Source organism: Spermophilus citellus, assembly GCF_964194105.1.
Source record: "Spermophilus citellus genome assembly, chromosome: 8".
Taxonomy (NCBI): domain Eukaryota; kingdom Metazoa; phylum Chordata; class Mammalia; order Rodentia; family Sciuridae; genus Spermophilus; species Spermophilus citellus.
In genome coordinates this window covers 68,457,555-68,473,868 of record NC_138189.1, presented here as the reverse complement: position 1 = coordinate 68,473,868, position 16,314 = coordinate 68,457,555, and the positions used below count along the sequence as shown (strand labels likewise).

General features: G+C 36.1%; 1 protein-coding gene across 11 annotated transcripts in view; it reads left to right on the top strand.

The window, feature by feature from the left end:
- WDFY3 (WD repeat and FYVE domain containing 3) overlaps positions 1–16,314 on the top strand; it is a 253,850-nt gene that overhangs the window by 30,671 nt on the left and 206,865 nt on the right. The gene's annotated exons all lie outside the window — the stretch shown is intronic.

The window sequence follows — 16,314 nt, the reverse complement described above, 5'->3', positions numbered from 1 at the left end:
ACTTCTCAAGTTATGATAGATTAACCCATTGTAATTTGAAAATGTCCTAAATTGCAACTGTCTTGAAAACACCTGACCTACTGAATTTCATAGCTTAGCATAGTACAGTGTAGAGTATCAGTTGTTTACTCTTGTAATGGTGGCTAACTGGGAGCTGTGGCTCACTGCCTCTGCCCGGCATCAAGAGAGAGTAGCATATTGCATATCAACAATTGTGGAAAGGGTCAAAGTTCAAAATTTGAAGTAAGGTTTCAGTGAATGTGTATTACTAAAGTCAAAAAATCATAAGTCAAACTATCCTAAGTCAGGGACCACCTGTAATTGATTTTGAAGTGCAGGCTTTGAACATCAATCTGTTGTACTGTAATTGAGTGACTAGTTCAAGAGATAAATGACATTGTAAGGCACTTCAGAGTGAAACCAGAGTTTCTCCACTCCTGCTGGCAGTTGAGGTCTGTGTAAGCTACATGCCTCTGCAGCTGAGAAATGTGTTGTAGCTCCTAATGGTGGATTGCACCCTCCACTATTGCAGAAGACTCCAGCAACTCACTGCCAGTTTCTTCTTTCTGGGTTCTTGACTTGTGAATTCAGTTCACAGGAGGAGAATGAGTTTAAGATTAGAATTTATTCAAGTGTAATTAGAAACAGAACTTCCACAGGGTGAGAGGACACCCAGCAGGGGACTGAACAGTGATTGCCATTTGGGTGCGCTAGTGTAGGGGTTTATATAGCTCTTGGGTCAATGCTATTGGTCCAAAGTTATGCTAGTCAGAGTTTGGAAAAGTACCAACACTATTGGTTAGCACTGTAGTCCCATTCAGGTCTTCCCCGCTTCTGTATGCCAAAGTGAGCCTGGTGGGCTCGGTCACCATACCCATGCTTGCTACTCATGCTCCAGTCTACCTGGGTCACTGCTCCACAGCTCCACACTGCTTCCCTGTGCCTCTTGGCAGTGATTAATGGACTAGCTGCATGGCTCAGTGGCCAGGTAGTTATGTCAAGAGTACTGCAGCAAAACAGTTGTCTTAATTTTTGTATTTAACTTTACATTGTGGTTATTGAAAAGTTTATTTTTTATGTGAAGTTATTTATCCTTCCATAATGTTATTTAGCTTAGAGAGGGCACCTTTTTGACCATGTTAGTTTTGTTGTGATTGCAAATGACCCAGTGAAAATTAGCTTAATCAAAAAGGGGAAGTTATCAGGCTTTTGGGAGTGTTCCAGGAGACACTGAGATCCAAAGACAGAAGTGCACTGGAGCTCTGCCAAATTCATTCTATGAGGCCAACATCACCCTGATTCCGAAACCAGACAAAGACACCTCAAAGAAAGAAAACTACAGACCAATATCTCTGATGAACCTAGATGCAAAAATCCTCAATGAAATTCTGGCGAATTGGATACAAAGGCACATCAAAAAAATTGTGCACCATGATCAAGTAGGATTCATCCCTGGGATGCAAGGATGGTTCAATATACAGAAATCAATAAATGTTATTCACCACATCAATAGACTTAAAGATAAGAACCATATGATCATCTCGATAGACGCAGAAAAAGCATTCGACAAAGTACAGCATCCCTTTATGTTCAAAACATTAGAAAAACTAGGGATAACAGGAACTTACCTCGACATTGTAAAAGCTATCTATGCTAAGTCTCAGGCTAGCATCATTCTGAATGGAGAAAAATTGAAGGCATTTCCTCTAAAATATGGAACAAGACAGGGATGCTCTCTATCACCATTTCTATTCAATATAGTTCTCGAAACACTGGCCAGAGCAATTAGACAGACGAAAGAAATTAAAGGCATAAAAATAGGAAAAGAAGAACTTAAATTATCACTATTTGCGGAAGACATGATTCTATACCTAGAAGACCCAAAAGGGTCTACAAAGAAACTACTAGAACTAATAAATGAATTCAGCAAAGTGGCAGGATATAAAATCAACACGCATAAATCAAAGGCATTTCTGTATATCAGCGACAAAACTTCTGAAACGGAAATGAGGAAAAACACTCCATTCACAATATCCTCAAAAAAAATAAAATACTTGGGAATCAACCTAACAAAAGAGGTGAAAGATTTATACAATGAAAACTACAGAACCCTAAAGAGAGAAATAGAAGAAGATCTTAGAAGATGGAAAAATATACTCTGTTCATGTATAGGCAGAACTAACATTATCAAAATGGCGATATTACCCAAAGTTCTCTGCAGGTTTAATGCTATGCCAATCAAAATCCCAATGGCATTTCTTGTAGAAATAGATAAAGCAATCATGAAATTCATATGGAAAAATAAAAGACCCAGAATAGCAAAAGCAATTCTAAGCAGGAAGTGTGAATCAGGCGGTATAGCGATACCAGATTTCAAACTATATTACAGAGCAGTAGTAACAAAAACAGCATGGTACTTCTACCAAAACAGGTGGGTGGACCAATGGTACAGAATAGAGGACACAGAGACTAATCCACAAAGCTACAACTATCTTATATTTGATAAAGGAGCTAAAAGCATGCAATGGAGGAAGGATAGCATCTTCAACAAATGGTGTTGGGAAAACTGGAAATCCATATGCAACAAAATGAAACTGAATCCCCTCCTCTCGCCATGCACAAAAGTTAACTCAGAGTGGATCAAGGAGCTAGATATCAAATCAGAGACTCTGCATCTGATAGAAGAAAAAGTTGGCTCCAATCTACATATTGTGGGGTCGGGCTCCAAATTCCTTAATAGAACATCCATAGCACAAGAGTTAATAACAAGAATCAACAAATGGGACTTTCTTAAACTGAAAAGTCTTTTATCAGCAAGAAAAACAATAAGAGAGGTAAATAGGGAGCCTACATCATGGGAACAAATTTTTACTCCTCACACTTCAGATAGAGCCCTAATATCCAGAGTATACAAAGAACTCAAAAAATTAGACAATAAGACAACAAATAACCCAATCAACAAATGGGCCAAGGACCTGAACAGACACTTCTCAGAGGAGGACATACAATCAATCAACAAGTACATGAAAAAATGCTCACCATCTCTAGCAGTCAGAGAAATGCAAATCAAAACCACCCATCTCACTCCAGTAAGATTGGCCGCCATTTTGAAGTCAAACAACAAGAAGTGCTGGCGAGGATGTGGGGAAAAGGGTACTCTTGTACATTGCTGGTGGGACTGCAAACTGTTGCGGCCAATTTGGAAAGCAGTATGGAGATTCCTGGGAAAGCTGGGAATGGAACCACCATTTGACCCAGCTATTGCCCTTCTCGGACTATTCCCTGAAGACCTTAAAAGAGCGTACTACAGGGATACTGCCACATTGATGTTCATAGCAGCACAATTCACAATTGCTAGACTGTGGAACTAACCCAGATGCCCTTCAATAGATGAATGGATAAAAAAAAATGTGGCATTTATACACCATGGAGTATTACGCAGCACTAAAAAATGACAAAATCATGGAATTTGCAGGGAAATGGATGGCACTAGAGCAGATTATGCTTAGTGAAGCTAGCCAATCCCTAAAAAACAAATACCAAATGTCTTCTTTGATATAATGAGAGAAACTAAGAACAGAGCAGGGAGGAAGAGCAGGAAGAAAAGATTAACATTAAACAGAGACATGAGGTGGGAGGGAAAGGGAGAGAAAAGGGAAATTGCATGGAAATGGAGGGAGACCCTCATTGTTATACAAAATTACATATAAGAGGTTGTGAGAGGAATGGGAAAATAAACAAGGAGAGAAATGAATTACAGTAGATGGGGTAGAGAGAGAAGATGGGAGGGGAAGGGAGGGAGGATAGTAGAGGATAGGATAGGTAGCAGAATACAAAGGTCACTAATATGGCATTATGTAAAAATGTGGATGTGTAACTGATGTGATTCTGCAATCTGTATTTGGCGTAAAAATGGAGTTCATAACCCACTTGAATCTAATGTATGAAATATGATATGTCAAGAGCTTTGTAATGTTTTGAACAACCAATAAAAAAAGAAAAAAAAAAACAAAGACAGAAGTGCAGTGGGGCTGCACAATGGGAACCTGTGACCTAAGCATAGTTAGGTTTCCTGTCAGCTCTGAGCAGGGTGCCTCTTCTGGGCAGGTCCATATCATTCTTTACCATTTCTTTGGAAACTGGCTATCTTCATGTTTCCAATCTTTGTGATGGGAAGAGTAGTAGCCACTACCTTCCAAGCTTTGGGTCTTGCATTCTGGACTTTCAAAGATAGGTCTCTTCTTACATACCCCATCCCAGATTCCCCTGAACAGACTGACTCCTCAATGAGATGCCCCCAAACAAATCATGGGTCAGAGCAAGATTATTTTAAAATTTTGCATTGGCGCTTTGTTTCAAAATGTGTTCTCTGATAATGATCCGACTTATTCCTACTAAAATGCAGATACCTAATAATAAAGTATAGGAGTACTCCTTTTAGATGTATTTGCATTTAAGTTGAGATCAAAACATGAGCCAAAGCTGTATTTCTCAAACTGAATTCATAGGAATTCTTATTTCCAGTGTATTAAAAAGATGAACATAAATGCAAGAAAAGTATTAGAAATTAAAGGGCAGGTTCTTGGGTTTCAGGGAGTGGAGGAAAATAAGAAACCACGTTGGTGTGGTTAGAGGTGGGAAACCAATAAAGCTCATAAGGGTTTTGCACTGTCCCTGGCACATAGTAAGAGCAAGGCTTTGTGTTAGCTGCCATTTGTTCCTACAAACATTAACCTTAACCATTTTTACTTCTGAATATTTGAAGGTTGTAATCATGTGTATCTGTTATCTGTTTAATATAAGGATGTATATTTAATACAAGGATGTATGTCTGTTACCATTTAGTTATTTGACAACACATTTTATTAATACAGTTTGTTTTTGAAAAATAGAATCAACTGCATAAAAGGATAGGAGTTTTGAAGCATTGTTTAAATTATTGACTTACCAAGAAAGGGAAAGAAAATAGAAATGGAAGACATAAGTGTTATTTTTGCTATAGATCTTTGGAGACTTGTGCAGTTACTAAATACACTTTTAAAAATTGGGAACAATGCTGGGTGCATTGGTGCCTGACTGTAATCCCAGCGGCTTGGGAGGTTGAGACAGGAGGATTGCGAGTTCAAAGCCAGCTTCAGCAATGGCGAGGCACTAAGCAACTCAGTGAGACCCTATCTCTAAATAAAGTAGAAAATAGGGCTGGGGATGGGGCTCAATGGCTGAGTGCCCCTGAGTTCAATCCCTGCTACTGCCCTGCGCTCCTCCCCTCAAAAAAAGTTGGGAATATTAGCATATCAAGTTGTCATTCTTTTTTTTTTTAAGTAATTTTTTAGTTCTCAACGGACCTTTATTTTATTTATTTATATGTGGTGCTGAGGATGGAACCCAGGGCCTCACACATGCCAGGAAGTGCTGTACCACTGAGCCACAAACCCAGCCCCAAGTTATCATTTTCTTTTTAAATTTAATTAACTACTAGCCACTCTGTTTTGTTGTATGTTTTATTTTGTGTTGACATGGGTGAACGCAGTGGGAGAAGGAATGCTCTTTCTCTTCACAGTCTTGTAAAGGGTGTATCATTTTGGCACTTGTTGTCTATGGTCATGTGAGCATTCTTTGTGTGGCCCTCCATTTTATGAAGATTTCTACTTAAAGGCATCTTTATTTATATCAATATATTTGTAAGATGACTGTGGCTGCTTAGTAGCACCCTAAGACATTTAATATTCTTTTAGAAAAATATCTATGACTAATTAAGAGAAATATGGAGCTTAGGAGGAAGTCCTACTCATGAACATTTTATCCCAGTTTGGTCAAACAGCAACAATCGCCTGAACATTCTGTGTGTGTGTGTGTGTGTGTGTGTGTGTGTGTGTGTGTGTGTACACATGTGGGTGCATGCTTTATGTGAATGAAAAAGAAGGCCACTGCCCTCCTTAAGTGTTTGTAATTAGAAAGTGTTAGACAGTATAAATGAGATAGAAGGAAGGTAGGAAATGGGGGAAAAAATCTAAAACATAAGTTCTCAAGCTATTCAGTTAATTCTTTGTATGTATTGAGAAGGACCTCAAAAAGCCTATCCTAAAATCATACTTTAAAAGTACAGATTCAGTATATTTTGACTGAATGAATAATTTTTGTGGATGTCTGTATGTTTAATTAAAGTGTAAGTTAATGAATTATTTGATTTTGAAACATATAGGGAAAGAAGTACAGATTTCAAATTTTTTCTTTGCTTTTTTTTAACATAATCATTTTTGAGTTTTCTTATAAAAATTGGGATATTTTGATGCTTCCCCCTCTAAATAGCAGAAATAATTTATGGTCTTTCTCCCTTCTATACAACTTTATTCCCTTTCTTTTTTCCTATCACAAATTTTTGACCTTTCAAATTGGTCATATTTAGTCTTATTGCATGTTTTGTAGGAAATAAATCATGTATCATGTTTGTTTTTCTCCCTGAATATCTTTAGCTGTTTCTTAATTATTTATAACGGGCCCATGAAATGTTTCAGAGTCCCATAGGAATGAATTCTTTGTACTCAATTCTAAATCAGTTGTGTTTCAAAATTCAAACCTTTTTAAAAAAATTTTTTTTCAGTTGTTGATGGACCTTTGTTTGTTTGTTTGTTTATTTATATGGGGTGCCGAGGATTGAACCCAGTGCCTCACACAGGCCAGGCAAGCTATCTACCCTGAGCCACAACCACAGCCCTCAAAATTAAAACTTTTGAGATCAGAATTAAGATCTGGCTTCGCATGAAAGAATTCCTTGGCCCTATTGTTATGGAGATCTGCTGTGGACTTAGACTGTCTAGGAGATTAGGTTCTTTAATATGGGCTTGTCTTTATCTCCTGTTTCTTGCATTTTTTTTTAAAATGGTTTTCATTTCCTACACCTGTTTAAAAATGATCCTGTTCAGGGACTTTCCTTTTATAATATTATGGATGTATTTGAAATCCACCTACTTATTATGAATAATAGCTAAATGATAATAAAAATAATATTAATAGCAGTTAGCATTTACTATTCCTAGGGTTTTATTTAAGCATGTGTTCCATCATTTATTCTTCCTAACAACCCTATGAGATAGATTCTATTATTATTCTAATTTTATATTGTTAGAAACAGTTGGAGAAGAAACTTGCCCAAGGTCACAGGATTAGGAAATAGCAGGGCCAGATTAAAATGTAGGTGTCTAGCTTATGAATTTGACTGTATTGCTATTCTGCTTCTGGTGCATTGCTTCTTTTTTAATATATTTTTGATTATATTAAACATAGATTTTATTCTGTTGCTGAAAAAAGTAAGAAAACGCTTAGTAATAAAAAAGTGTTTGGAACAGAATGATTTGTCCTGTCTTCTCTGACTGTATATTAGGTTAACATTCTATTTTGGGGAAGAATCTATTGATTTTTAATTAAACCCTGGACTTTGCTATGTTCTAATAATATTTTTGGTATTTGGTATGTTAATTTAATTCATTTATTTCTTTTGGAAGTACTGTATCTACGTAGATACATGGATGTCCGTATCCACCTTTTTTAAAAAGTTATTTTGAAAACAATTTTCCTGGTGCCAAATATTGTAGAATTCAAGTACAAAAAGTACAGCCAAGCTTCTGGAGAATTGAATATTTTTAGGTGCCTGTTCTTTGTTTCTTTTTCTGGAGTTGCTTGTACTCCTGGTTTTGTTTCTTCCTGATAAATAATTTTCTCAGCTTTATTATTAGTGTTCAGTGGTCAGTCATGGGTATTAAGGTCACTAGCCTTCAGCTCCATAGATAATTATCTTGGTTGTATTCTTATTTGCTGAGAAAGGAACCAAAAATCTCACATTTTTAAGGATGTCTAGTACTTTCCAGTGAGCTGTTCTTAGAAGAGCCCTGTTATATGTTCAAGTTAGTTTCCTTTTCAATGAGGGGAAAGAGCCAGTGCTCTAAGAAGGGACTATTGCGGGAAGAAAATGAATATCATTTGTCTAGTAAATGAAGAAAATCATTGTCCAGCTAGGAGCATTGGCACATGCCTGTCACCTAGCTATTTGGGTGTTGAAGCAGGAGGATCACAGTTTCAAGGTCAGCCTGGGCAACATAGTGAGCAAGACCCTCTCTCAAAATAAAACAAAGGTCTGGGCATGTAATTCAGTGATTAGTATCCCTGGGTTAATTCCCCAGTACTGCCAAAACAAAACAAAACAACATTGTCCAGGAAAAACTTTTGGGGTTTTAAGTTCTGATGTATTTTGAGATTATTAACTTGAAAACTTGAATTAGCCCTTAGCTTTTTCTTGGATTTGTGGTGTTGTTATGTAGCAAACTTTCTTTCTATAGCTCTTAATTTGGAGTTTGGAATGTTGATATATTTTAAGTCCTTATAAAAATGGTGTGTAAATCTAAATTAATGAGCTTTTCAATTATATAACTGTTTTAAAGAAGCAATGGGCCTTAAAAAATTTAAATTATTTTCTCTGAAATTTATTCCAGCAAATAATCTGTGGTGACCTGAGCCATCTTCTTTACCTTTTCTCTAGGTTCTTGTATTCCTTCTTTTTGCATACTTTACATACAGTGTGAGTCTCAGAATGGTAAGGCCTTAAGAATTAAAAAAAAAATACTACTACAATAATAACATTGATAAGAATATATGAAGTACATGCAAATAATTCACAATTCTGTGAAAATAAACTTTATTTCTTTATTTTATCTACCTTGATAAGACATAGTAATGAATACTATGTTTAAAAAAAGACATGTGTAATAACATCCACAAACTTTCATGTTAAGCATGATGGGAAAATTATATGGTTGTATATGTGATGCAATACATATTTGTTCTTGAAAGAAAAGAGTAGTCATAAATTGTGTATCCTTCTTACTTATAACCTGACTAGAGTGGTAACTATTTATTCTAAGATTTAGCAGTTAGTACTTTGTAGACCCATGGAAAGTTTCTTATTTCTGCTTGATGAAGAATACTAGAGATAGCAGCTCTAAACTTGCCTAGGAGACAACAGGAGTAAATCTCCATGCTCCCAAGCTGAAAAAAATGTATGGAAAAGAAGTTATCATTGAAATTAAGTGGTGGCCGATATAGCTAAGGAATATTGTGGGAATTTGATTCATTTATTAATCTTGTGATAGATGAATATGTCAAGATGGCAACTAGTGAGTAACAGAACAATGTGGTGGTAATATTAAAAAAAATCACCTTATAAGTCTTGGAATGAGAATACATAATGATTGTTCAGCAGAGGAATCCATGTCCCTCTCTAAAGAGTCTGTTTTACTAAGATGTAAAAGTTGGGTCATGTACCTTTTCCTATCAAACTTTTTGTTAAATAAACTGTTGTAATGGTAAAAAAGAAAGGAAAAAAAGAAAAAAATACTAAAAATCTGAAAACAAGCAGAGACTGCTAGTGATATAATTCACATAAAATAACTTTATATTTTGAAATTTCAAGCATACAGAAAAGTTTAACCAGCAATACATTGGACATCCAAATACCTTCAACTTTGTTTCAACAGTTATTAGAATCTTGCCGTATACATTTTCCCCATGGATATGTACATTTCAGGGAAGGGTGTGGTGTTACTGAACCATTTGAAAGTAATTTTGACATTATGACATCTTTCTTGTAAATACTCTGTCTCCTGGAAATAAGGGCATTCTTCTGTAAGACCACTACATTATTTTGTCATATGTGAAAATAACAGTGTGATAATTACATTCTGTTAAATCCAGTTCTTATTTGAATTTCACATTTGTCCCCAAAATTTCATTTTCTAGTTTTTCACACAACAATCTAGTTAAGGCCCACATGTTGTATTTGCTTTTTTCCTTATTCTTTTAAAATCTACACAAGTTTTCCCTTTTTTCTCTCTTTCTTCCTTTCTTTTTCTTTTTCTTTTTTTCTTTTTTTTTCTTTTTATTTTTAGTACCAGGATTGAACCTAGAGGAGCTTAGCCACTGAGCCACATCCCTGGCCCTTAAATATTTTTTTTTTTTTTTTTACTTTTTAATTTTGAGACAGGGTCTTTCTCTTTCTTTTAAAAAGGTAATTATTTATTTATATATTTATTTATTTATTTTGAAGAAAGTACGACCAATTCCCTTGTGGAAATCCACATTCTCTGTTTCTTCTTGAGTCTGCCCAGTGAGGTTGGAAAATACTCTTCTCATAGGAGCAGGAAACCACAAGAGATACACAAAAAAATTTCCCAGGGACTCGGTTAGTGACTGGAAATAGTTATTACTTGACAAAGGTTAAATGAGAACAATCTAGAGAGTTTTTCTTCAGGTTATTGAAGCAAAATTTGGAAAAAGACTAGGGAAATAAAGAGGTTAAAGGGAATGTGTATGGTTCTGAGGCTGAAAGAGGGAAGAGGATGGGTTAGATGTTTAATTTGTGTGTTGGCTGAGTGGTTAAATGAATGAATCCTGCCTGTGATTCTCTGCATTGACCATGGGAAGCGTAGTGAGCCCACAGCAGCTTAGCTGCTTTTGGAAAAGCAAAAGAGGTTGTATGCATTAGATCTTTCACAAGTATATTCTGAGCTTTTCTGTGCGAGTATACACGTAGTAATAATATTTTGTACTGCTTCTTGTACATTTTCAGGAACAAATTTGTAGCTGTGATCTTTTATTTTGGCTGTATCTAATGTGCTTTATAATGACTATGCAGATACGTAGGTGGGAAGTTTCTTGGTATCGTAGTAGGAAGAGATTAAGAATCAGATCTTGGGGTTGAAATCTTGTTTCTACCTGTACTAGCAAGCAAGCCTGTTTAATTACCTTAGCCTCTGACTGTTTTCCTCTTTGTGATGATTTTAGCACACTGGTGTAGGGGAAACAGTCCTTGGAGTAAGCAGACCTGTTTCTAAAACCTAGTTCTTCTGGGTAGTATCACGTGGCTTTAGATTGCTTAAAATCTTTATTCTTGGGGTTCTCTTCATAAAAGTTGGATTGATACTTCATTAGATTGTTGTTAGGGTTAAAGAAATAACTCATGCAAAACACTGAGTGTGGAGCCTGGCACATATGGTAGCTATTGACATGTGTTAGTTTCTTGGCAGCAGATTGTTGCAAGGATCAAGTTAAATGGTCAAATAAATGTGAAATCTCTTTGTAAAGAATAGTCCTATACAGAAAATTTAGGCAATGCCTAGGAAATAAAATACTGTTATAAAGCCATGTACTCATGAAACCTAAGTTTGATACAAAACTTGATTCTCTGCTTCTGCTGGCAGGTCAGGCCTATGCAAGTTGCAGCGTCTGCAGCTGAGAAAGCCTGTTTTAGTGTTAGCAGCTAATCACAGAACAGAATGCCTACCAGTTAAGCTCTAAGGGTTGCAGCTGGCAAAGACTGATTCTTCTCTATTATCACTGAGTGTAATGTTGCAGTAGTCTCCAGGTTCTTGTCTTGCAAATCCAAATAATGAAATACATGAGACAATGGAAGGCAAGAGTGAAAAGAGTATGATTATTTTAAGTATGAAGAATAGAAATAACTCTTGCAGTGGCAAGAGAGGACCCCAGTAAGGGTTGCTGCCTGAGTGTAATAGTCTAGGGGTTTATATAGCATTTTGGTCAGTGCTATAGGTCCAAATTTATGCTAATCAGGCTTTGGAAAAACTACCAATCCTATTGGTTAGCCCTGAAGTCCCATTCACATCTGCCTCCACTTCCATTTTCCACCTGCTCCTTGGGAAGTGGGAGATTGAGGTTGTCCTTTAATGGACATGTGGGGTTCTCGCTCATGGCACTGTGTAGAGCAGGCATCCACACTGGGTCCAGGATGGGATGCTTTGGTGACAGGAGTGCATCTCGGCCCTGGCTTGCTGAGTGTCAGGCTGCTACATGCATGGCTGACTCCCCCAACTGTGGCCCATGCCTGCTACCTACACTTCAGCCCACCCAGGCTGCTGCTTCACTGCTCTGGGACACAGGTTTGACTTCACTTATTTCTCTTCAATTTTCATTCAGTTTTCATTGTAAAAATTTCTGCAATAATGGTGTCCTAAGAAATACTGTAAACACTAGAAAAATAACATATCATTTAAAACATCTGCTTAAGAGAATTAGACTAATTGTTCAATGTAAAATGTTGTGATTACTTCTACTTGTTTGTGTAGGAAAAATGATTCCTTTTATATCTCATGGCTGAGCACTAAAGTCAGTGAGCCTGTGTAAATATATTTCTAGCCTGAATGCTTTCCCTTTTGATGTAGCTTAGAGAATTTTGTTCTATTTTTAAACATTTTTATAAAAACAAAATAATCGGGTTACAGGTTTTACAGTTTGATAATAGGGAAAATAATCTAGCTCATAGGGTTAAGGATCATTATTCTGCTGTTCAGTTGGGATTTTAATTTTTGATACTTGCAACATAGCATATAGAACTAACTGTGAAGAGTATCTGTGAGCATTACAGATTGTTGAGAACTTTATTAAGCATCTGATTACCTTCTCTTCTGTAATGGAGGCAAAATTCTACCTCCATCCTTAGGGTAGTGATAGCCTGAGAACTAAATTAACTGTAAGACAGATGACTAGGAAGAAAGCATGCAAGTTTATTTAATTTAAGTGTTATATGGCATAGAAATTCTCATAAGGAATCAAAAACACTAATGAAGCAGTTAAAATGGAACACCTACGTACTGAAATAGACAAGGAGTAATAACCCGTGAAAACGTGACAAAGAGGTTCTGGGGCAGGAGTATATCATTGAGTAGAGAAGTGGCTAGGAATGTAAGTTTAGGTTAATGGTTGTTTATACAGATTTTCTTTGGCCCCAACTTTCCATTTTTAAAAAGAAGTTTGTTTTCCTTCTAGTAAAAGGGGGCATCTTTCACTTGGGAATTTCATCCCTTCTTTCAAGAAACAGCACAAAAGTCAGAGTAGCACAAAGGTCAGAGTGATCTGACCTACTCTTTTTCTAGTGCCTTGAAACTTAAATCATCAAGCTGCCAAAATGGCATATTTTGGGTGACTTATTCTTAACTCCTTCACCTCAAAAGAGGTTGATTTTCCTCTTTCCCATTATTTACATAACACAGGGGCAAACCACCTCTGTATGCTCAAAGATCTCTCACCATGTTTCCCAGTTGAAAAGAAAGTAGATCAAACACTTCCAGTTTTTACTAGCATTTGATTCTTTATACAATATGTGTGGAGAATAAATTAAATAATTTTATTGCATATGAAATTTTATTCTTTTCTATTTGCTGTAATTTACTTAGACCCTTTGGAAATCCAAGTTAAAAGTCCATTTGTAAGCTGAATTGATCATTGAACCCTTTCTTTACACACACAGTTAAGATTTTCAAATCAAAATTTGAAAAACAAATGTTTTAAAAAGACTGAATGAATGTGGTAATTAAAACAATATTTTTTGTTCAGAGAGGAAGCCATGCTACAAGTTACTTAGTCTTTATTACTTAAAGCTTCATTGTTTTCGTTTTATAAACTGGAAAAGAACTAAGCTCTTTGTTCTGAGGAACTAAATCATTTAGCAAGACTCCTTCATGTATATCTTACCATCTGTTGTATTTTATATTCTTAGTGTAAAATATCAAGGAAATGGTTTTATTTACAAAATATTTTGGTTTTTTATTGTTTTGCAACTTGAAGTTTAATATGAAAGTTACTTGAACCTATTACTGATATCTACAGGTATAGATATATAAGTAGGATCTAGAAACCAGGATCTGTATACATTGAGTAACTTTTATATATAATACATATATGCATATATGTTTGTACTTTTATATATAGTTATATATTGATTGCTTCAATTAGGAAATGTAAATTCCTCAGAGTGGAAGCAATAGAAACCTCATTCCATGTTTGCTTATAAATATTTTTGTATTCTTAGAATGTTCTGTATTAACAATAATATTCTCAAGTAACTTCTGAGAATAATAATATTCTTAAGAAATATTCTCAAGTAAATGTCAGAGAGCAACAAAGACATAAAAAAATAACTTTTCTCCTGTTCTACTAAGAATAATTGAGAGGGCTAGTTAATTCTCAAATGTTGATACTTTTTAAAAAAAAAATTTGTAGCTGTAGATGGACACAATATTTTTATTTATTTATTTTTATGTAGGGCTGAGGATCAAACTCAGTGCCTTACGCACGTAAGGCAAGTGCTCTACCACTGAGCTACAACCCCAGCCCAAAATGTTGATAGTTTAATTCAAGGCAAATCTCTATTGTGAAATGCTAGAGAATAGAATTTTCTCTTCCTTTCCCATTCTTTCCTTTACCTTCTCTTTTTCTTTCTTTCCTTTTCAATTCTTTACCTTTCCATTTTCTTTCCTTCCATTCTGTTCTTTATCTTTTCCTTCCCTTCTTTCCTTTTAATTGCCTCTTTTTTTCCCCCCAGAGTTGTTATTCCATGTTTTTTGTGTAGGAAGTACTGACTATATTGCTTAATAGTGGTTGCTTTAACATTGGGTCCAAGAAGGCTTCTATACTTGTTTCATGACTAAATTTGCAGTTATGTTATATTCTCTGGACAAAAATTTTTATAGATGTAAGTTTCTGGGCAAGAATTTTTGCTTATTGTTTTGCAGGATCCAAAGTAATATATTTTATCATTGTGGTGTGGGAGGCCACCATGCCATGTGACCAGCATTTTCCTTCCCTGATTGGTGAGGCTCTGTTGGTCACTTCCCAGTGATCTGGCAACATCAAAGTGGCTCTAGATGGAGGCACAATCTTGGAAGTCCTATATTGTCACAAAAATGTGTCTTCATGTGTAGGTGTGCCTTCCTACAGCCCCAGGGGTCCCTTACCTGTCCTTGTAACCCTGCCCCTCTTGACCTTTTTTGGATGGAAATTTCTAAAGAATCAGAGCCCCCCCCCCCCGCCCCCAATAAAAGACCACTCCCGAATTTGCTAGCTCTCTCTCACCAGCTTCTCATGATATTCCTTGCTCTCCCATTTGGGGAGCTTGAGGCTGAAGGCAGAGGAGCCGTCCTGGGGCTTGATTTAAAGGTAAATTGTGTGCCTGTATTTTATTTGGTACCTTAGGAAATTCACTCGAGTGACCTTAGTTTGGCTGTCTGCTCTGGTCTGGGGCAGTGTTGTGGGGATTTAAAAATTGATCTAGTAAGTTCTTTGCTATCTATTTTTGGGATGAGTTAAGAAATCCAGAGAGGAACATGGTCAAATTCATCTGGGGCAAGGACTATATAGCAGAATTTATAAATGGCTTGGAGCCAAGACTGGACATGGACAAAGCATGATCTCTAGTAGATCATAGCAATATATCTGATGAGAGAAACTAAGTGATTAGATCCTGAACCAGTTTGGTATGATTGGAGGCAAAAGCGTATAAACAATATTCCCTTAGGATATTGTCATTTGGGTGTGGGAGTTGAAGGAAAGGGAGGAAATGAAGTGAAACTGTTAGATAATCTAAGGTAGCTGCCAACTTTCCAGCTGGATGATTGTTTGACACTGGTCCTCCTCAGCTGTGTAGGAAAAATACAACACATTTTAAAGAGAAAAGTAATTTCTTATTTTCTAAGCATAATGATTTTTTAAAGAGATAATTTTAAACTTACAGAAAACTTGCAGAAATAATATAAAGAGCATCCATGTACCCTTGATTAAGATTGTTAGCCTTTTGTCTCAGATACTTTATTATTCCACTTTGTGAATGAATGCTTTTGCATATATTTATTATACATATGTATTATTGACCCATTTGAGAGTTATATTAAATACATCATAGCCCTTTAGTCCTAAATTCTTCAGTGTAAATTTCTAAGAATGTGGATAATCCTTTACACTAACAGGCTAAATACTTGAGTAAGACTTAACATTGTTACATTACCCCCTTTTTTAAAAAAAAAAATATTTTCTAGCTGTCGATGCTTATTTATTTATTTATTTATTTATATGTGGATTACACATGCTAGGCAAGTGCTCTGCTATTGAGCCACAACCCCAGCCCCACATTACTTTTCCTTAGTCATTTTCTAATTGTAAACTGACCAAACAAATGCCCTTTTATAGCAATTTTCTTCTTTCCAGTACAGGAGTTAGTTAGTCTGTAATCATATATTATTGGGTTTAGATGTCATATATTTTTAGTACCTTTTTTTTCCCCTTGTATCACGGATTGAACTTAGAGGCACTGACCACTGAACCACAACCCTAGCCCTGTTTTGTATTTTATTTAGAGACAGGGTCTCACTGAGTTGCTTTGTACCTCACCTTTGCTGAGGCTGGCTTTGAACACAATATTCCTGTCTCCCAAGCTGCTGGGATTACAGTTATGTGCCGCTGTGCCCAGTTTAG